The sequence below is a fragment of the Chiroxiphia lanceolata genome, chromosome 2 (assembly GCF_009829145.1).
Source record: "Chiroxiphia lanceolata isolate bChiLan1 chromosome 2, bChiLan1.pri, whole genome shotgun sequence".
Classification (NCBI taxonomy): domain Eukaryota; kingdom Metazoa; phylum Chordata; class Aves; order Passeriformes; family Pipridae; genus Chiroxiphia; species Chiroxiphia lanceolata.
This window is the reverse complement of record NC_045638.1, coordinates 93003041-93024752: the sequence shown is the minus strand read 5'-3', so window position 1 is coordinate 93024752 and position 21712 is coordinate 93003041. Positions and strand designations below refer to the sequence as shown.

Sequence of the window (21712 nt, the reverse complement as noted above, 5' to 3'; positions counted from 1 at the left end):
CAAAACTCTGCCAGAAAATGTAGGGCAGGGGGAGGGGAAGAGAAGTGGTTAAGAGAAAGAGACTGAAAAGGAGGCATAGCAGAAAAAAACCCACCAAGTAGAGAAAATGACTGGATGGTGGGTGAACCAGAGGAATGAAGGGGTTGAGGGGAAGGAAAAGGAACAACAACAAGCAGAAATGAGAGCAGCTGAGCTGTGGGATAACTACAGTGCTGTAATACTCAGTAATTTCTCAGACTACATTCTTTCTAGGTTTTGGTGTAAACAGGGAGTAATTTCTGCCCTGATGGAGAAAACAGCAAGTACTTGAGAAGGTTTGGCTACAGAGTCTGTCAGCGCCCTGGACCTAGTCTCAGCATTGACTGCTAGCGCAGGCCTCCAAAGCAATGTTTCAATTGCTTTGTAGTAATGAAGACGTACCCAACCCTGACTTGCTCTGGGACACATCACAGACTTGCCTTTCTGGAACGTCTTTCTCCCTATGGGAGGCTCAGTGGTCCTCCTAGCAGCCCTACAGCACCAGATTCCCTGCTCTGCTTAAGCTGTCTTTACACCTCCAGCAGTTTTTCTCTCGAAAGACACGAAGGGATAAGTTAGTAGAGATTCAGGCTCATGGTGTTTTGCCTTTCACTAGAGCCTCCATCTGGCAATCCGAGAGCATTCCTGAGAGGTGAAACCACCTAACTGGCTAGCTATCATGGTGACTGCATTAAAGTTGGAGCTGTATGGATAGGTGACGTGTGCCACCCACCACCACCTAGCTATGCAGTCAAAACTGGAACAAGGCTTCTCGCCTCACTATTATCAGCTGTAAGAAAAACTTTTGACCTGGTGTGAATGTATGCTTCAAGTGGGACCTGCAGAGCCCATGTAGGTGGCGATGTTAGGTTATTGTATCTGTGCGCCCTGGGACATGCCTCCCTGCATGGGTTAACAGGAAAGGGATTGTTTTGCAAAGCCAGCAGAATACAGAAGAGGCTATAAATCAGTACATGGATACAGAGGATTTTATTCTTAGGAGCCCAGCAAAGGGGAAATGTTCTCTCCAAAGGGGAAATGTTCTTTCCAAAAGGGAATGGGTATTTGTGATGGAAAAAAATGTCATCTTAGGCTTTTTTAAGATCTCCACCCTCGGAGATTTTCAAAACACAGCTGGACAAGGCTTTGAGCAATCTGATCTACCTTTGTACCCATGCTGCTGTTTACTGTCTATTCCGGAGAGCTGAAAACCAACTCTTTGGGTGTTTTTGTGAGGACAAAGTCAGACTGTTATGACTCAAGTCACTGGTAAAGGTAATTTTAACTAACCCGTGCCTATTTTGCATTGCATCAGGTTACTCTGTTTAATGTTATGTCACCTGATCTCTGTTGAAAGTTTGGTTGAAGGAAATGGAACTGATAATGTGTTCAGCTGCTTCATCTGTGTCTTAAAGATGTCTGTCTGCTTGGCCTACCAGTGGCTGAGTCACCATCCCTGGAAGTGTTTAAAAGATATGTATATATGGCTCTTACAGTCATGGTTTAGCTGTGGACTTGGCAGGGCCAGGTTTATGGTTGGACTCCATGATCTTAAAGGTCTTTTCCAACCCGAATGATTCTATGATCCTGTGCCTGACTGTATCTGTTCCCTAAAAGAAGTCTAGGAAGTTGTAGTATATTCTTAATGCATACTGTCTCTGAATGGAGAAATCAGAATTTGGTTGACCACAGTTATACAATTCAAAAACAGATTTCAAAAGAAAATCAGTGTTTTGCATCATGCTTAACTTCTAATACACTCTGGCAGAGTCTGGGGTCTGCATTTGTGTGAGGTTTGCACTTTATTCTTATGTTGAAGATTATTCACTTTTTATACGCATCTGGAAGTAGAGCAAGACATTAAACTGGTATGGATGTTTTAAACTAATATTCCTTGGAAAATGCTGGTCAACAATGGTAATACTAAAGTAGGAACTGCTATGAGAAATTCCTAACTTAAAGAAGTTACTAAAGTTGTGTAGGATTTTCCATCTTCTAATCAGCCAGTACGTGATTTTGCCTCAGATTGTTGTGAAGCTAAGCAGCCTATAATTCCCTGCCCCATATACTCTTCAAGCATTGGCACATCACTAACATTTTCCAGTTCATTGGAGTTTCTTTGGCCTTCCAAGATGCATTAAAAGTTATGATTGCATCCAAAAATGGTATTGAACCTGTAGTGGAGACCTGGTCCCAACTCCTGACTGTACTTTAGTAAGTATGAGGGATTATTATTTGTCTGTGTACATTAAAATGGTTCTCAAACCACTGTAGCCCAGACCAGAGGTACAAACCTTAAACATAGTGATCCCAGTTTTATGTAATCTTTAGATTCTCCCTTTCGGCTCATGTTGCAACCACCTTATGGAGTCTTTTTTTTTTTTTTAATGTAATATGAGATCATTGCATGTAAACAGGTTCAAGATGAGCAGCAAGATTCCCTGAAGTCTCCCATGTTTCAAAGGAAGACAGAAGCAATACCCAGACCTTGAACTATCCATATACTTAAAATGTAGAATCAACAGAAGTGTTTCTGAAGGCTCTGCCTCTGGACATCAGAAGAGTCAGATGACATGTCACCGGAAAAAGGTAAAACTTGCCACCTCATTTTAATTCCAGGTTTAGGAGAGATTTGCAGGCAGACCTAGGAAGAAAGAAACTAGCACTGGTCTTACAGACTCATCCCCTGCAATAAGCTAGAGAAAAAAAAAGCAGAACAGAAAGAAAAGGAGATCTGAGCAATCCCAGCGTATGTATATTTTTCATTGGCACAAGCCACCCTTGCTTAGCATGGGTCAGGCTGCTGCTATGGGGACCCTGCTAGGAGCTCAGAGGTTCACGGCATGCATGAGGCAATGGAAAAGCAGCAGGCAGGGACTAGAAATGGCTGAACTTTATTTTTCCAAAGTGAAGATCTTTGGTGGGCTGCAGATTGCATTGGAAATCAGACCCTACACCCCAGGATCCCGCAGCTGTCCCTCTCCCCTCTAATTTTTCTCTGTCAGATTCAGAGCTATAATTAACCACAAGGTCTTAGTGATACTATGCGAAAGTCTGTGTGTGTGTGTTTGTGTGTGTGTGTGCGCGCCTGGGCTTACTCACCCCAGTGGACATAATCCTCTACAGAAGATTGACAGGTTCACATGGAGAGAAACTTTTTAACTGATTCACTTCTAAATGCTCCTTTTGCTCTCTCTTCCCTTTACTACCCTCTTCCCTCCAGGCGGCAAAGGGCATCGTGGTACTGGGGTGGCTGTTAAGAGCTGGCTCCTCTGCTCTCCCACAGCTGGGCTGAGGTACCTCCACACTGACTCAAGGCACCCTGGTGCAGTCCCTGTCCAGTGTGTCCCTCACTGCTTAGAGGATGTTCATCATGGCTGTTCAGGAAAAACATTCTCAGGGGCAGCAAAGAGCTCTAGGTTAAAATTCAGTTGCCGGAACAGAAAGAGGTGTAATTAATTTCTTGTCTATTCTCTGATGCACTCAAGCCCAAGCTGCACTACAGACAGGTCTGTGTGTCTTCTGAACATGCCTGCGATCACTGCCTGTGAGACAGGTCTCAGCAGCAGTGCATTCACAGATGTTTATGTTTCTTTTTGTAGTTGTGCTAAAAGAACTTTGGAGGAGATCTTTGCTAAAGCATTGGCAGCGTATCAGTGCCTCAATCCAAACACGTGGCACTGTCTGCTGGGTTTGCTTGGTTTCTGCTTCACACAAAACCCTGCCAATGGCATCTCCACATTGAACCAACAGCGATCATCCCAGTCCACTTCCATGAACTCTGTATTAGCCATGGTAGAGATACCCAGCCAAGGTGTTTATTGATGTGCTTCTATCTCTAACTGAGCCAGGTTTCTCTGAATAGGTTCCTTAGCATTTTCCTGGGATCAAAAAATGTCCGATGAGATCATGTTGGAGATGAAGGGCTCTGACTTGGCCATGACTTACCAAGACCTTGTAGTAGCTAAGGGAAAAAATATCTAAAGGCCAAAGCACACTTCTCTCTCTCATGTGAAGAGCTGCTACTGAGGGAACATACTAATCTTCCGTATTCCTTATCTCAGCAATTCCTTTAAAGTCACCTGGTATTCGAGCACTGAGAGGAAAAGAGAGAGCATGATTTGGCAGAAAAAAAGAAAATACATAGGATTTTTAAAAAATAAAACCTCAGAGTATTTCAAATTAAAGTGTTGGCAAAAATTACAGGAAGATACCCTGCATTTTGTTTCAGGAAGGAAGAGGTGGTTTAAACTGGATTAAACAGGTGCTTGCATGGACCTGGCTTTGTTGAGGTTGATGCATAAACTAGCAGGAGAACAGGAAATCATAGCTCATACAAGGACTGTCTTAGTGGTCCTACAGGAAAGGAAAAACTTTGGAGGAGTCTGTAAGGAGGAGATCGCTTGATGCCCCAGTGCATGATAACAGAGAGCCATGGATTCCTACAAGTCTAGCCACAGGTTAATACAAACTACAAACTGTTAAACTTTGCAGCCCAGTTTCATCTGCAGAAAAATGAGGCACAGAGGGTACATCTGTGATACCGTTTGAATTTTCATTGATTTTCATAGTACTACACTGAGCTACTGCTCTTGATGTAGCAAGGATTACTCTCAACTGATTAATACTGAATTGGGAGTGATTGCTTATATGGGTTGGTTGATTTTAAATCCCACCTTTGCCTACATCAATCTAACACACAATATGCCCAGGGTTAGGTTCACCCTGGAACCTGCTGCTGGTTCCTTTATCTGTCTTTGCTGCTGCTGTGACAGGTATAAAACAGGTAATAGACAGAAAGAGTTCAGATCTAGAGACCATGATTTGTCAGGCTGCCTAAGACTTCTTTGAATTAAAGCTCCTTGCCACTGGAAAGCCAGAGAGTGATTTAGAATAGCTTGGGGGTTTTGTCAAGGCAAAAACCAACAAGATTTTATTTATCTGTTTGTTTGGGGAGGGTTTTTTTTGCTTTGTTTTTTTGGTTAAGGTTTAAATTTAAACTAAACATATGCATGCCTAATCCAATCTAATCTATCTGTGTTCTTACATCCCATTAATCACTGACTTGTATTAGCACCTCGCACTGTCATCTCTGCCACTGCACAAAGCTGCTGAGACCACTGTCTCATCACAGACATTCTGATGACTTGTCACTGGATTTTGTGTGAGCAGCAGAACAGCTAAGAAGCCAAAATCATTTCCCATTGCAATACTTTAGAGAAACGATACAGATGAGAATGTGTGTAAGCTAATGGTCTCAAGCATGAGTGGCAAACACTGCAAAAACATGCTGTAAAGCACTTATTTCTCAGAAGATTTCACAAAATTTCATCACATAAAAGTGTCATTTTTCTAAATAAGTTGACTTTCAATTGATCACTTCATTTTTTATTATATACCTTGTTTAAGAGTACAAATTTTAGAACAGTTTTATCAAAAACAAAAAGCAGCCAAATCAATGAAAAACAAGCACTGAAATAATCTAGAACATATAAGGAAAGGCTATGGATTATTTCACAGTTAACTTTCTCTCCACAAGTTGATTCGGAGTAAAACAGGATTGAACTTCTTAAAAGAACAGCTTTTATGAGCTCAAGCTGTAATCTAGGTCATCTCAACTGTTTAACTGAATGCTTCAGGACACTTCTGTAGGGTTAAAATTTTATAAAGTCAGAATTCAGACCAGGGCCCATGTTGTTGTGAACTATTGCCAAGAGGCGAATACGCTTCAGTGGCAAATGAAGATCTTGTATTTTTTAGTTATGCTTATTTTCCACAAGCTCCAAGATAAGCTTCTTCAGGTTTTGCAGTTGTGAATCTTTGTAGATGCCTTCATCAAAACCTTTTCTTCTCTGTTCAGGATTCTAACCCACACACAGACACACAGCTCTACCAGACTCAGTACTGGGAACATGAGATGGTTGAATCAGTCACTGCAGGTCAGTGACAAAAAGTTTGCGGTCTGAGGTGTGCTTGGACAAAGCACCCATTGAACAATTTCAGGTAAGAATGAAATTAATGGAAATCCCAATCTGTATGCAGACAATTTAGAAATAGAAAGAATGTTTTGAATTAATAAATTTGGCTAGCTTTAATCACAAAAAGAGCATAAAGGCATCTATCTGTACAAAGCAGAAGGGCACATAGAACACTACCCTAAAGTATGACTGAGCAGCTGACTGCACTTGTTATCTTAACATAGAGGTCCCCCAAAAATCAAATTAGGAATAAAAAAACCCACGGGAACCACTTCAACCTTAAATAAAATTGAAAGCTAGTTGTGATTAAATGTAATACTCTGTTTTGAGTTGAAATGTTTAAACTGTATCTTAGTATAGCTGGTGATCAGTTTAGAGCATACACACTAGGAGTTTTCTTGACATTTAAATCCAGAAGTTACAGCTTATTTAGCTACACTACCTATATTGAGATGTATTCAGCAGGTAAGTTACAGCTTCGTGGGCTGGTCAGAGGTGTATCTCATAGGTAAGGTATTGAAGTTGTATACAGAAGGTCACTTTGGAAGTGACTCTGAAAACTACTTCCATGAAGGACAGATGGACTCAGCCATTAAAAAACAGTGAAGGGTTAAAAGCTGTTCCCTTGAGCTTATTTCTGATATTGGTACAGAGCTGAAAAAGCCAGCTCACTGATTGATGGGTTCACATGGGGCGACCTTCGCATTAGCAACGCGACTCTGGTTGCTGAGTAAACACGGGCAGACGGATCCAGCTCCAGTGATTTTCAGCACTGACGGATGGTGAAGGTATTTCTGATCCACATCACACCCTGCAGATCCCATGAAAATGACTTGGCACAGGGTGGAAAGTATTAGATTCGGGTGGCAAATAATTACCTGATATCAGCTGAGGCTTCTTCAGAAAGGTTATGCTGCAAATAACCAGCTTTTATGTAACTTTGTTTTCATGAAGCAATAGAAAGTCACATACATACAATTTATTTATTTGAGAAAATGTAAGCCAGCTACTGGCTGATAAAAACTGCTCCTTGGGAATATATACCCCAAGTAAGTGTATTCCAGCACTGCATATGGTTCAGGGTGGTTTTGGAGGGGTTTAGTTTGTTTAAAGTACACGTGTTTTTTCTTCTTGCTATAGTTGGTGTTATATATACTTTTTCAGTGGCATGAATTAGCATTCAGACAAGACATTTACTCAGAGCTCCTGTGGTTTCATGAGTCTTTGCTTTTCAAACACTTCAGCTCAAAAGTTCTTGACTTTTATTCCTTCTATTTTCATGAGTCTGTTGCCTCAGCAGCAAACCCAGCATTTTAATTAAGTGTATGCTCAATAAATACTCATCCGAGCTTCAGTCCTTGCTTTCAAGAAGTAGCTTGTTTGTATATAAAAATGACCGGGGCAAGCATGTGTTGAGAAGGCTCCAAATGCTTTATGCCTATCTTTAGCTGATAGGTGTCCCTTCCGCAGGGTAACATCCTCAAAATGTGTAGTGTGTGAGTGCACATGTTCCTGCAGTGAGTTAAAATAACTGTTTGCACCTTCTGTGCTGCATGTTACCATTCCTGACAGGATAATCCGGTGTGGTTGTATCTGATAGGACATCAATAACAAGCCTAGAAGCTGGCAAGTGTCATCTCCCCAAGATGGAGTGTCATGTTTCTCTGCTTGTGTTGTGCTGTAAAGCTTCTGTCACTATTTAAACCTTCTTCACTAGAGATGGTAAAATTTCCAGGTAGCCCAAAGTTGCCCTCTTGTCTCTATGGTGAAGTCATTCTCCTGGTTTACAAAGCAAAGGAGAACAAATGAATAGGAGTAATGACCGTAATGCAAGTTTCTGTAATAGTTGAGGGAAAGAAGAATCAGCATAACACTGCCAATGAGCAAAGAAACCTCCTTCTGATTTTTTTTCCTTCTGCAGGGTGTTTTCTCTCTCCCTAGGCTTTTAATCAGACTTATCCATTTATACAGAACTCTGCATAAAACAGTACATTTTCCTGTAGTTCTGTAATCATGCTTACAGGTTTTTTTCCTTGTATTTTAATTATAAGGTATCAATCTTTCACCCTTTTCCAACTCAGTTCTCCTACAACATTAGTCTCCCATTTCTTACCCCTTCCTTCCTTCCTTTGTTCCTTCCTTCCTTCTTTTGTTCCTTCCTTCCTTCCTTCCTTTGTTCCTTCCTTCCTTCTGTCCATCCATCCATCAAGACAGTCTAAAGGAAATAGTTTCACTCTGAAGGTCACCGCATGTGGGTTCATTCTCATTTTCTGCAAAATCCATCCCTTGCTGCCAAGAGTGTAAGCTACTTTTGCCCACTTGACCTCAGAGTCAGACACTGCTGCAGAGATGCAGTAGCAGACTGCAGTTCTCACTGTATACCTTTTTCAATGGTATTACAGAATTTCTTAAAAATTAGAACTGAGACCCTGAAACAGGCTTAGTTTTCTTCAGCAAAACACACTGTTCTCTCGGCCCGCTATGTCTTTAGTGTGTTTTCCCTTTTTTGCCGATGGCACTCCTCTCATCAGCAAACTTTACTGCAATTGATTTTCAGCCCTTTCCTTCACGTTCACACACTTATCTCCACCATGCAGGGATCTAGCTGAATAATGCCAGAGGTAGTTCAGGAAAAAAAATGCTGGGTAGAACTTGCTGCAGACAGCAGACTTGTTGGACTGTGCCACACCAAGACCTCCCACACTTGCTTCCCACAGAGGAAGAAGATGGGGAAAGAGCTTCATCATGAAGCTCCACACGGATCCATGCTGGTGGGGAAGGGGTGGCTGTGCCACTTGTTCCTGCGTAGAGGAGCACTTGGAGCAATGATGTGCAGTGCCCAGTGTCATACTAAGGTTTCAAGACACATCTGCTCTTCAGGAGCTCCCAAAACAGCCAGGTTGGATGTTGCCCTTTCTCTAGTCTCAGAGCAGAGTATAGTTTGTTAATCATAGGCAGATGAAGTGTGAGGCAATTTTTTCCTAGTTTTATCTATGTAATTGACCATATTTCCTTTAAAATGGCAAGCTGAAGATTGGGACTTATTTATTGAGTCCTGTGAACTCTAACAATGAGTTCTTTAGTACAGACCCAGGGTATTGTGTGCTCCCAAGAATAAATCCTGATGTTTGGAAAGGGCGTATCAAACATAGATGGTGCTGTTTGAAGCTGGCTTTTGAGAATGAATGATGGCAGTTACCCAGGGCTGTGTGTCAGGGACACTCTGGTTTCACAAAGCTGTTTGTAGTCTGAAACATTCAGCTGAGTTTTCAGTGTCATCTAGTCAGAATAGTCAGAAAAGCAGTGTGATGCTGGAGGGTAGTCATAAACAAAATGATTCCAGCTGTCAACACAGTGGAGAGACTTTTAATTTTGTGGGCCTTAAGCTAAAGGCCAGAGTGAGTGGCTGACTCAGTGGCGCATATCATTCGCTGTGTCTGAGGCTGAAGGAAGGTGTGCTGGCCCTGGAATTATGTGTGCTCAGCACCCCAGCAGCAAACCAGGTAGAGTCAGCTTGGCCATGCCAGCACTGCACTGGGGAGTCGGAGCAGAGCAGGAACAGAACATGGGTGTCTCTCAGGGCTGGGGTTGGGGTGTCTTGTGGAGCCTAGTGTTGCTCTCCTGATTACAAGGCTCCATCCAGTGCAGTGTCACATCATCACCACCACCCAAAATTTAAAGTCGGCTCTAATTTATTGGCACATGGAGTGCTCTTTCCCACATGATCAGATCAACGGCTGGTGTGCAGCATATGTGGATTGCTTGTCTTTCCCTTTCATAGTGTGAACCATATGTGTGCGCATGTGAGAGAATAGGTACGGAACCAGCCTAGGCAGCTATGTCATTTACAGGTCTTTTCCATTGCAAAGGCACTGCAGCACCTCCAGATGAGAGATGTTGGAGAATCAAGCCCATTATATAAATTAATGGTCTGTAAGGGAGCTGGACTTGATGATCCTTATGAGTTCCTTCCAACTGAAGATATTCTATTATTCTTCAGGGCTTACAATATTGTGGATGTCATATATTTAGCAACTAGTAGCATGAGAACTACAACAGCAAAAAATCAGGATGTAGAGAAGGCACCATTAGTTAGAGCAGAGAGGATCATAATTATCTAGTGCCACAAGCCAGAATGAACCAACAATTACATGTTACCATTAAAATCCCCCAATTGTTAAACACTGAAATGATGTTCAGAGGTATTAGCATCTAGATACACTCCACAAAACTGTTGAAAAATGTGAAGTTTTAGTCAATTTTAAGTCTTCTGTGCCTTTTTCATTCTGATGAAGTGCAAGTGAAACAATTGGAGTTATGGAAGATGGAAAAATCCCTGCCTGTCAAATTCAATACGGATATATTTTCCTTGGTTTTTTCTTCTAGGAAAATTCACAGCAGAAATGTGCTACAAACACTATGTATTATTGTTACAAATATCACTTTATACTGAAGAAATGAAAGAATTTTGATAAATTCAACTAGTACACATAAAATCCCTTTTGCTCCTTGAAATGAAAATAAGCTATTTATCTTCATATTTGTGCCTAAACAGTTTCTAGGCAATGAGCTGCCAGTAACCTCAAGCTGCAGTCCTGCTGGGTCAAGTACTGCTTAGTCACTTAGGGTATTTTAAACACTAGCTGTAGACTTATTCTTCCTTGCTTTGCAAAACATTTGCCCGTGCTTTAGTAAGAAAAATTCAAACCATGTTTCTGAGCAAAGCCTGCCCTTCTTCTTTTCCCTTATTCTATCCATTGTTATTACATGGAACTTTTAAGAAGTTTTTAGGTTAGTGAGTGAATTAAGGGCCTGGAACTATCAACCAGAAGCTGTGAGTGGGCTTTGATGTACCAAAAACGGTCTTGTGTGATAGGGTCAGTGTTGCACTCCAGACTTCCTTACACTTACAGTTTCTGACTTCTTCAGGCTTCAAGGAATAAAGGAAAACCACATAATACTGAGTACTGTCTCATCATGTGAAGAGATTTGCTGGTTTTGGCAGAAAGCTTTGGGTGGCATAAATTTTGAACGTAAGCAAGTATGATGCACTCTTTCCCTTTAGTCACAATGGGTAGGATAAAGCTGACAGATGTAGACATCTTGTCTGGATGCACAGTCTCCCTTTACCAAGTGCTAGTTTCCTCATTGTGACATAGACATCTAAAATGAGCAAAACAGATCAGATCCTAAAAGTGTTTATTTCTCTTTATGACTTTCAAGAGGACCCAGGGCAACCCACTGAGTCATAAACTGCTTCCTTGCAGACCCCTGAAGTTAGACATGCTGAATCTTACCCTAACAATTTGATTCAACTGCCTTTGAGGTTAGCCCCAGGCAACACCATTGAGTATTGTGTTGGTCTTTAAAGGCATTTGGTGTGGAACACAGGACAGAGGCTGTTACTCAGATAGATGGAGGTAAAGGAATATTGCTGAATTTGACTGATGCCATGGAAAATTGCTGCAGCAGATTAGTAGTGCTATGCACATCCATGACTCTGAGACAGCTGACACAATGAAATGATCTCCCCTAAGCAGGCAGATGGAGGCTGAGGCCTAAGTTGTGACCATGCTGGGAATAACATGGGTGCTGCTGGAGATGGAACAAAAACATAAACTATTTTTATCACCCTGACAGATTTATCCAGTGAGGTTCCTTAAAACCACAGTCTCCTTTCAACAACTCAACTTTCCAGCTGGGAGATACAAATGCTTGAGCCTTTGTGTCTCTCAGGGATTCCCTTGTGCTGTATTTGATATTTTCTTCACTCTCTTCCCCAAAACCCATAGCAATCACAGTAGTGGCTATGCATATGACATGTTTTAATTCTGCTTGTAACCACTTCATGGTACGGTTAGCACTAATCATGGCCTTTGCTCGCCGCAACAGAGTGGGTTCTCAGAAATCCAAGTGGCAACTGGACACCCTGTCTGCTATGCATGAGCTTAGACTGTGTCTCCAAGCATGCTTAATAATTGTCTGAGAGCAGCAGTTTGCTCTTGTTTTATGTAAGTGAATTTCTCTACTGTCCTTCTGCAGGATCCAATTAAGCAGACGGACTCACCTATTCTAACCTGTCTTCTTCCCATCACTTCTTCCCTGAATACAGTGTGCCTGGAAATGGTCTTCTGAGGGACCAGCTAAGCAAACAGAAATACCACTTCAACCACTGCTAGCAAATGACAAGCTGCATCCCTTCATTCTTCTCAAAACAACCTGGCCCTTTGGTTTGGCAGGCTTGTTTGCAGGAGGAGAAATGGAGTGTCTTAAGTATGGCATCCTTGTATCTCATTAAAAGTTTCTATGGCTGTGATGGTGAATGCTGATATTCACTCCTGTTCATCCCACCACTGAGCACAAACTGGAAGTGAAAATGAAGAAGGAGGAGGTAGCAGCTGCAGTGGTCATTCAGTTTCTCAAATGGAGATAGCCATGAAACTTGGGAGAGGCTGAGAATCTCTAGGAGGCAGCATTTGCACAGAACTATAAGGAGAGAAAGAGGAGATGTGCACATATTTTCTTATGCCTTTTTCAATATGCCCTGATCTCTGATAACTTCTTTCTCCCTACAGTGTGTACAGCATGAAGGCACACGGAAGAAAATTACCACTGTTGAAATCATCCAGGAGGAATGACTTCACAGGCTGTAAAATATTGCTTCTGGCCTGGCAACAATTTTTAATAAAGCTGAATGTTTTTAGTAGCTAAAGTCAAATTTGCCTTTAGCATCCTCCCCATTTTAGAAACAGGACTGAATAAACAATTCCTGTCACACAAGAAAACTCTCTTGCTCATTGGAATTGCTGGGTTCTTCGGCACCCTTCCTTGAATAGTAAGTGCCTGACAGCAAGTGGCAGTTATTGAATCATAATGCTGCCAGCTGGGCTAAGGAGGCATCTTAAAATACAGAAAGGGGACAGATACATGTGGCTCAGAGCAGTGTTTCTTGTGACAGTACAGTACACTAATATTTATATTTCATTTGTATTCAAAACTCCTTTTTCTGGGCATGGCTGGTTTTCCCTTCATTTATCTTTCAAGCCGTAATGGAAACATGGAAGATGTTATGACAAGCACTGTTTGGAGCTATCAAAGCTCCAGGGAACAGGACACCCAACAGAGAAGTGTCATGCAGGACGGCTTTTCATCAGATTTACTGAAGTGGTTTTGCTGAAGAGTTAGGAATCCCAGTCCAGAACAAGTATCTATGTGGATCTGTACAGGGTGGTGATGGGGTGGAGCCTCCTGAAGGTAACAGCAAAGCTGTTGCTTGTCTTGTCCATACAGGATGGACACTGGCTGGCTGCACCTGGGACATTTGCTCAACTCTTCCTATGGCTGACAATCATCTGGACCACACCAACACCAGTGGCTCCAGTCAGTGAGGCAGATCCTCAAACACTTGCATATCACAGGCTGTTTTTCCATGGTGTTATAACACTGCATCCATACTGCATAGGTAGAGTTAGAACATCACTGAGAGAAGCCTGGACATGTCCTTAGTATCCATCAGGGCTACAAACATCCCCTGTACTGATGCCCAAGAAACCATACGTCGGAATAGATCACAAGACTTAAACTGATGTGCTCCAAGCTCTTTGAATCCTTCACACCTCCTGTGAAGGTGTGAAGAAAAGCCTTTTCTCTTGCTCAGTTGACTTTTTATAAAGTTCCCTGCTATTTAATCTCAGCTAACAGTGTTGCAGTTTAAATCAGTCAGCATCAATCTGTTGTGACCCTTCAGATCAATCACTTCTCTTCTAGCTCAGACCATTCTTGCAAATTATTACCACCTCCTAAAAATATGGCTGTGAGGTTGCAAAGTGTCAGTTCTCCTTAGAAAGATGATTTATTAAATAAGTGGAGAAACAAGATTTGGACTATTTTTAGTCTTCTTTCTATGATGCTATACAAAGATTTTCTCACCGTGTTTTCCTGTTCAGCTATGCTGTCTCTGACTTTTCACACAGTGGAAGAGGCATCCACAGCAGTGCTCCCATAGGGCTCTCAGCAAGTGTCTTTCACTGCTTGGTTTTGTTATTACTAATTTATTCTTTATCTTATGTTCTGCAGTAAAACCAAGGGACCTCCCACAAGAGTGAGGTCACCTCAGATAAGTGCAGTATCTAAATTACACTGACAGCAAAAATTGACAGTATGTTTTCCATTCACTTCAACTGAAGCATCATGGAAAAGCCCAGCTACCAGATGAAACCGGTCCAGAGTGAAAGCTGCAAAATGTTATCTGTAATAGGGAAGACTATTTGAATAGAAGAGCTTCTTCTCAAGAAACTGCAATCTTTTGCTGGGCCAGAGCTACTTTTAATGAAAAAATCTTTATCTGAAAAAAAGGTCTTTTCCACTGTAGGATGAGGCTGGCCTGACCTAGAAGGGCTTGACAACTACGATATTAATGTTTATAGGAGAAGAGTTAGACTCATGTATCTGAATTAGACTTTTGAATTAGTTTTGAGCCCCTCACATGCTGAGTGAATTGTCCTAGCATGTTTTTACTAGGGATTTTATATACCATCGCTGTCCTCCTGTAGAAAGTTTTAAAAGGTTTTAGGCATGTCTTAGTGCAAAAAGCACAACATTTCTTAAAAGCAAAAAATATGAACAAGGTGGAAAAGCTATCTGTGCCCCAAACATTCCTGCTATTGCTATTTGCCAGGACAGAGGTAAAGTACAAAAAGGTTCAATGACTTTTCCTAGATTAGTCAAGGAGTAGGCAGCAAACTAATCTGGGACACCTCATAGTTGAGGTCCTTTTCCAGATGTCAAAACTATTTATTTCTTCATTTTAGTTTAGATCCCAGAAATTACAAGCCTGATTTTTGTCCTTCCTAGAAGTCGGCGGGCCTTTTGTATGGACAGAACAAAGCTAAGTCACAGTAAACTCTAGGTCACCTTATTCCCTGCGAAGCTTCTCACCTTCCTGTGCAGTCAAGGCATTGTGCTTCTGTACAAGAAGTTAAAACAAGAAGTTCCTGCAGGCTCCTTTCAGAACTCTAAAAATAAGACTTCTCCTAATACATATCAGTACTAATTAAGTTTTTGCTATTCCTCCCAAGAGGGTTATCAACATAGTTTACAAAGTGTCATCTTTTAGCAACTGCTCAGGAGTTGGCTGTTTCCCATCTCATCCCCTCTGACACATTTACATGTTCCCTTTATATGAATACACAGATAAAAAACCTCCCTGGTGTGTCTAGAATATTTTCAACCAAACAGAAAAAAAAATCACTTGCCAAGTTGTTCAGTAGCTGGACTTGTCACGTCCATAGACCAGTAATTCTTTTTATTTTTAAGTGACTAACCATGCTATGATTAATAGCTTACATAAAGAGGCTCAAAATAAGTCTGGCATAAATATAGGGAAGGAGGAGGGTAAATGGGATAAGGACTGGATGGGTCTGCAGCAGGACATTGGTGGCATGAATGGCATAGCGGGCACAGAGGAAGGAAAAAATGTTTCATGCTATTTCTAGCTCAAAATTGCAGCTACAGATGGTGATGCTGTCATGTAGCAAGGACTCCAGACACAGAGAAAAGGCAACCTGCACTGCACAGACTTGTCTCTCCCCGAAAGCTGGTGTCTGTCTGGAAGGTACAGAGGGCCTCATTGCCCCGATAGTAGGGCAATACATAAAAGCTGATAGTACTCTTGACTGGAGCTATATCCATATCTCCTGGAGTGTTTCTGCCCAGTGTTCTACTATACAATGTATTTTGCCGTTCCTCTACCAGAAGCAGTGTTTTTCAGCTTCTTTTGTCAGCTGTTAATCTGTTTATATTCATCTCCTATTGTACAGTGACACTTTTGTGTGGAAACACCAGACATGCATTGTTGGCAAACAGGGACAAGCATGTCAGTTCAGTGGGCTGTGAGAAGTACAAACTTACAGCTGATGCAGTTTGTGGGGAAGACAAAGCTGGTGGTGTGGTAAAGGATGGGGAGGAGAGGGCATTTTTTCAGACTATTGATTCAATCTTGATCACCTGATAGAACAGAACCCTTTGAGCAAAACTAGGTTTGAATAAGTGCAAATGCCAGGGCATATATCTAGTGGGACAAAATGGAAAACTCTCTCCAGTGTGGGGCGGCAGGCACACATCCTGGAAAGCAGAGACTCTGGAAAGGTCATGAGGATAACTCCAGCCAGATGGTTGAGGCAGAGAGGCAAGTCAGACCCTACAGCTCAGTGAGGAAAATGAGGAATGGAAAACGAGTGGTCTAGTTTTCTTATCAAGAAGCAGCTCACAGTCACAAGCTGTTACGACATAGCCATGTACCATCACAGTCAGGTGGGGTCAGAGAGCAGAGGGGAATGATGGACATGGCTCTCCCTGTGTGTGTCTACACAGTCTCGTAGCACTCTTGGTGCTTGCAGTCCCTGTGACTCAGCTGCATCCCAGAAATATCCCCTCCTACAGGACTCCTCACTGTTGCTGGAAGCAGGACGCAGCTGGTAGAGCTGACGTGGCTGTGGAATCTCCAGCGTCATGGGCCAGGTTAACACTGTGCTTCTGAAACGGCGTTGCAGCTGTGAGTGGCAAACCGTGTTGCTATAAGAACAGTTACTGTCAATTTCCAAAGTTGCTTTGCCATTATTCTGTGTCTGAAACAGTCTACAATGACTCATGGTTTCTGAAATAAGAATAACAAGAGCCTAATTTCATACTTTCTGCCATGGTGAAACCTCATTAAAAACTATGAGGTGTTTGGATTTGATGTTGTTCGCACCTTTCCACCTCTGATGGCACAGATTCCTGGGGATAGGACTCTGTTTTGGGGACTAAACAGAATTTTGGTCTCCAGGAAACAGAAATCCTCTTGAGAAAAGCTGTGAAATAAGTTTTCTGGAAGTCCAAAATAAGTGAAATCTTTCCCAACAGTGGTAATACAAAAGGCGTACGTAGGCCTTTCCTAGCAATACACAGATTTCTGTCACAACGCGATAGCAGAGCTCTGCCTCAGGGAAACAGATTTCCTCTTTTAAAATGGGAAGCCAGAAAATTGTGCAGAAGTAATGAGATGTCTCCCAATCGCTAGAGTGTTACAGGATTGTAATGAAGCAATAGAAGGCCTGTCAGTGCTGTGAACACATCAAGGTTGAGATGAAACACATCACTTTTTCCTCTCAGCTCCCTCTCCTGTGAAACTTAGGGGAAAAAAAGCTTCTACTGAGATGAGCTTGCAATGTATAGAGTCATCCATGTAGGCATTAGAAATAAATGTAAGAAATAAATGCTCTATGACTTCCTTTTCCTACTTGGATATTATACAATAAACTATAATTTAAAAATCACCAAATGCATATTAAGCCCATTAAGCTATATTTAAGAGTCCAGGCTTATATTTCTTTGTTTGTGATAATATATTTGTCTATATATTTATATAAATATGTGGATATGGAGTATGTATTATTGGGGGTCAGATATTTCCCATGAATATCTTTTTCTGAATGGAAATTTAGTCTTTAAGAGCTTTGAATTTCCCTGTGGCACTTCTGCTGGAGATTTTTACTCCCCATTGGGAAAAATAAAATGCTTTGTTTTGAATTAGCTCAACCTAAATTGAAATACTTTGGTTTGTCAAACTGAATTAAAACATTTCATGAAGGGGCAGTTCAGCTTTAATTTATGTCCACAAGAGTTACTGTGTGCCTTGTGGACATTTTAATTTATAGACATCATACTCCCATAATGCATCATAATCGTCTCTCTCATTAAATTTCTGCAATGTACTCTGAGAGTCAGATGGCCACAAAACATCACAAGACGCTGGCTGGGAACTTCATCGGCCGAGAAACATGATGTATCACCCTCAGGAGGCACTACAGCAGTTCCAAGGGACGCACAGTTATATCAAACCAAGCTGAAGCTAAACTTTTCTGAGAAAGGACACATTTGCTTTCAGTAAAAACATTACTGTTTCGGCATTTCTTCCAGATGTGCATCCAAAATAAATGTTGATATCAGAACTTTCTATAGAACAAAACATATAAATTTTGACAACTTTGCTGGGTTAAAAATAAATTCTACTTTCAAGGTTTTAAGTTCTTTTCCCGATCTCTTACATGGGAGCATGCACTGTAGTTTTTTATGCAGCACAAGTGCCCTGCCAACTAGGTAGAATTATTTGCCGTGACTTGGGTCAGGAGCACGAGGGGAATCTGGTGAATTTCAATAAAAGCTTGAAACTTCCACATCTCCCCATGGGTGTGAGAAATGGTAGATCAGAGGAACAAGGGCACAGGAGTAGATGAATTTTGGAAGATGCTTCTAACACTGAAAAATAATTATATAGCATGAAAGTTAAGACTTTAATTTCAAAATATTAGTAAATTCAGAGTCATGATTGCCTTGGTGAGTCTATGCCTGTTAATTGCATTCTGGTAAGGTCTTTAATTACATCAGCACACAACACAGGACATAAAGCTTGGAAAATATTTACATTACAGTTCTGCATTAAATCTATTCAGGCATAGAAATGTGACATATCTTGGGGTGATGCTGAAAGAAGGCAGAGGCTGTTACGGAGCAGGTGCTCAGGTGATGATGGACCATATAGTTTGTTATGAGCTGAGTGTCAAGAGTGTGTGGCATAAAGCCTTGACACAGCACCAAAGGACTTTGACTCCGGTTGATATTGCACGGAATGCAAGAATACAGTATGCAATTACCTAGGTTGACCTTCAACAAGGACACCATAGCTAAGACCTTCTTTTTTATTAAAAATTGTAAGGCAGATTTAGGATAAGATTTTCAGAGCAGCTTCTGCCAAGGCTGGTGCTCCAGTCAGTGTTGCAGGAGACAAAGGGAAAGAGCAGTCAGTGCTGCCAGTCTTTGAAAACAAGAAGTATGGACAGTGTTTGCAGAGGCTGTATTGAATCACAGTAGAAAAGTAGAACAGTGATTTTGTCTGGGTTTAGGATGAGGGGACTTTTCACTTACATGGTTTTTGTTTTTCATTAGGCTGTCAAGGGACAGGACAGTGTGTCACTGGAACATGGAGATCCAGACTACAGACAACACCAGGTATAGGATTATGCACAACACCTGATTGATCTTTCCCAAGGAGAATGCTCACATCCCAGGCTGAGAATACCTCAGTCCAGTGTCTGCTTCTCTCTGTCCTTGAGGGCACAATCCTAGTTATAGATAAGTTAGCTCCATGTAACAGAATTTTGTCAGACCCTTTAAGGTCTCCCTGAGGACTGCTGTGAGGCAGCAGGCCTATGTTTAGAAGACCTCACAGGAGACTCATTTTGCTGACAGAAATGATGAAGTTTGCTGTATCAAAATTAGTTTGAGCTCTGGGTGCTGGTCTTGGCTGGCCAAGAGACAGAGTCCTATCCGTGCTGCTTGTGACCTTCACATAAAATACCAGCTGTCTTCCCCTTCTCTCTAGTTCTTCAAGGTCATGAGAACATGAGATTCAAGTCAGTTGAAGTTAATTTGGTGCCTCTTCTGCTTTCTCTGGTGATGTATCCAGAGCACCCCAGATGAGCACACCACATAGATCTCTTCATTCAATCCTTTGTCTTTCATCTCAAAGCCTTGGCTGGGCTGTATCTGTGTTTATTTAAAAGACTGTTCTGGCATTGGCATTGATGCCCAAAGCACACCAATAAGGAATATTGGAAAACTATCCTGTATACATCCTCAATACACTGCCACCGCAGAAGGGGATCACGAACCATGCTAGCACAGACAGGCAGGAAGTCAGAGGCATATTCCTAGACTAAGAGGAGATCAGTCCTTTCCCATTTGTACCACATCACGTAAAAACAAACAGGGAAGATCATCTGTGTGGGAATCATAAATTACTACAGGGAAAACTCCCTTCTCCTTTTTAACTTGCTACCAACCTGTAGCAGTCATGGAATGAAATAGGTCTGGATTTTGCATTTTAATAGTCCCTTTGTATTTTATAGACTTGGATATGTCAAGAAAAGAACACTTGCTAGAGAGATCCTTTTTTATGTGTCACAGTTGGTTTGCGAACTCACACCAACTGGCTTCACGTGTTGCTGTATTTGGCATCTCCCTGGAGAAGGAGGAATCTCCCTCCTGTCCTTTCCCAGGAGGTGACCTCCATTCTTTAGAAAGACAGCAATTAGCTGAGCTAGCAGAGCATGTGCATAACGCTTCTGGAGAGAATGGAAAGTGCTGCATGGCTTCAGCAGAGTCCTGTTACACACACAGCACTGACAACTGCAGAGAGAAAGGAAGAGGTCTAGAGAGTACAAAAGGGGCTGGAGCACACAGGGTAGTGTGGCTAATGGACATCGCCTTCATGGTTAAAATAGTTGGTTTAAATTAAAGGAAGGTGATTATTGTTATTTTTAGATTGATTAGTGTGCAAAATTGGTGTCCTAGGCTTATAAATGGTGTCTTAATACCGAAAAAAAGAAAGGAAAATGTGAAGGACAGTGAGAAAATTAGGTTGGCCGTGCTGATAATGCAGGCATCGTATATTGGTGTCAGATATGGTTTACGTAGACATACACACATGTGTAGTAGCACATATAGAAGAGACACACATCCTAGACCATATACAAAACAGGGAAGATTTCAGTTAGCCAGGTTGTTTTGCTAGATCTAAGAAATCCAGTGCAGATTAATTTGCTCAGTATTTGTGCTTGCTAATGCCAAATGCCTGCATGCTGTCAGCTGATTGTTAGCAAGGTGTAAATAAAATTAAAACACAGAAATTTAAATAAAACTACCTTTGGTTAGCAAAAGAGGAGATAGCTTGCACCCTGATGTGCTGCTAAAGTTGTGCCTCTCAGAATATGGATTTTCTTGGAGAATGTTTGAACTTGTAGCTGTAATTTTGCATAGAAACAACCATCATGAGAAGAATGATGGTCAAAATGGTCATAACCATCATACCAGGCACCATAATGTGAAGAGATCCAAAAACTAAAAAGAATATGTTCCCCTGAAAGGAAGCCAAGAGCCCATGCAATTCCTAGAGAACAAAACTTGGAAAGTAGCCCAAGAAAAGATCTATTGCATTAGTGTAGTGTACTGGTAGATGGGGCACAGTCCGAGGGTAGCTGAGTCAAACTGTAACTATGAAAGTTTAAATATCTTAAAATTAAATTATCTGACTAACTTGCAGTCAAGATTTTTTTAAGTGCATCTGGGAGCTTTTTGAATACTGGATTCAATTGCTCGAGTTTGGAAGAACTGGAAGTATTCCAGTGAAATATTAAGAAGCTAGTCTGCTGAAATTTTAGAGAGATAAGTGGCGTAGTAGGGGAAGTTATAGGTCTGTTAGGGTGATATCGATACTGGGAAAAAAAGGCAGTGGGACACAATCAAATAACAGTTAAAGTACAGGAATTCAATGAGTGTTAGTCAATGAGGTTTCATGGAAAAGGGATTCCACTAAAATAAATTCAATTTTTTCATTGAAAAGATTGCATTCCTGCCTGACAAAGCTAATTCTGTTAAGGTAGGGTTCAATTCCTTCAAAATGTGTTGAAATATTTTGCATTCCTATTAAAATCTGTGAATCTGCCAGGGCACTATTGCACATAGTCAACAAATTAGAAATCATTCAGGTGACTGAAAACTGTATTTACTAATGGAGACTCTTAAGTAAAAGGAATGTGTGTTTCTAATGTAATCCCACAGAGGTGTGGGTTTGGTCTAGCACTGTTGAGTATTTTTACCGATAATCTGAAAACAAGTAT

The 21712-nt window shown here is 41.4% G+C and overlaps 1 long non-coding RNA gene across 2 annotated transcripts; it reads left to right on the top strand.

Moving 5' to 3' along the window:
* Nucleotides 1-2478: 2478 nt before the first annotated feature.
* On the top strand, nucleotides 2479-17871 carry LOC116783469. 2 transcript variants are annotated; one of them, XR_004355700.1, is made up of 3 exons: nucleotides 2479-2607; nucleotides 12572-12831; nucleotides 17763-17871. It is a non-coding gene; the product is annotated as an uncharacterized LOC116783469 (long non-coding RNA). The 2 variants fall into 2 exon arrangements; XR_004355701.1 differs by lacking the exon at nucleotides 17763-17871 and adding an exon at nucleotides 13287-13625.
* Nucleotides 17872-21712: the final 3841 nt, after the last annotated feature.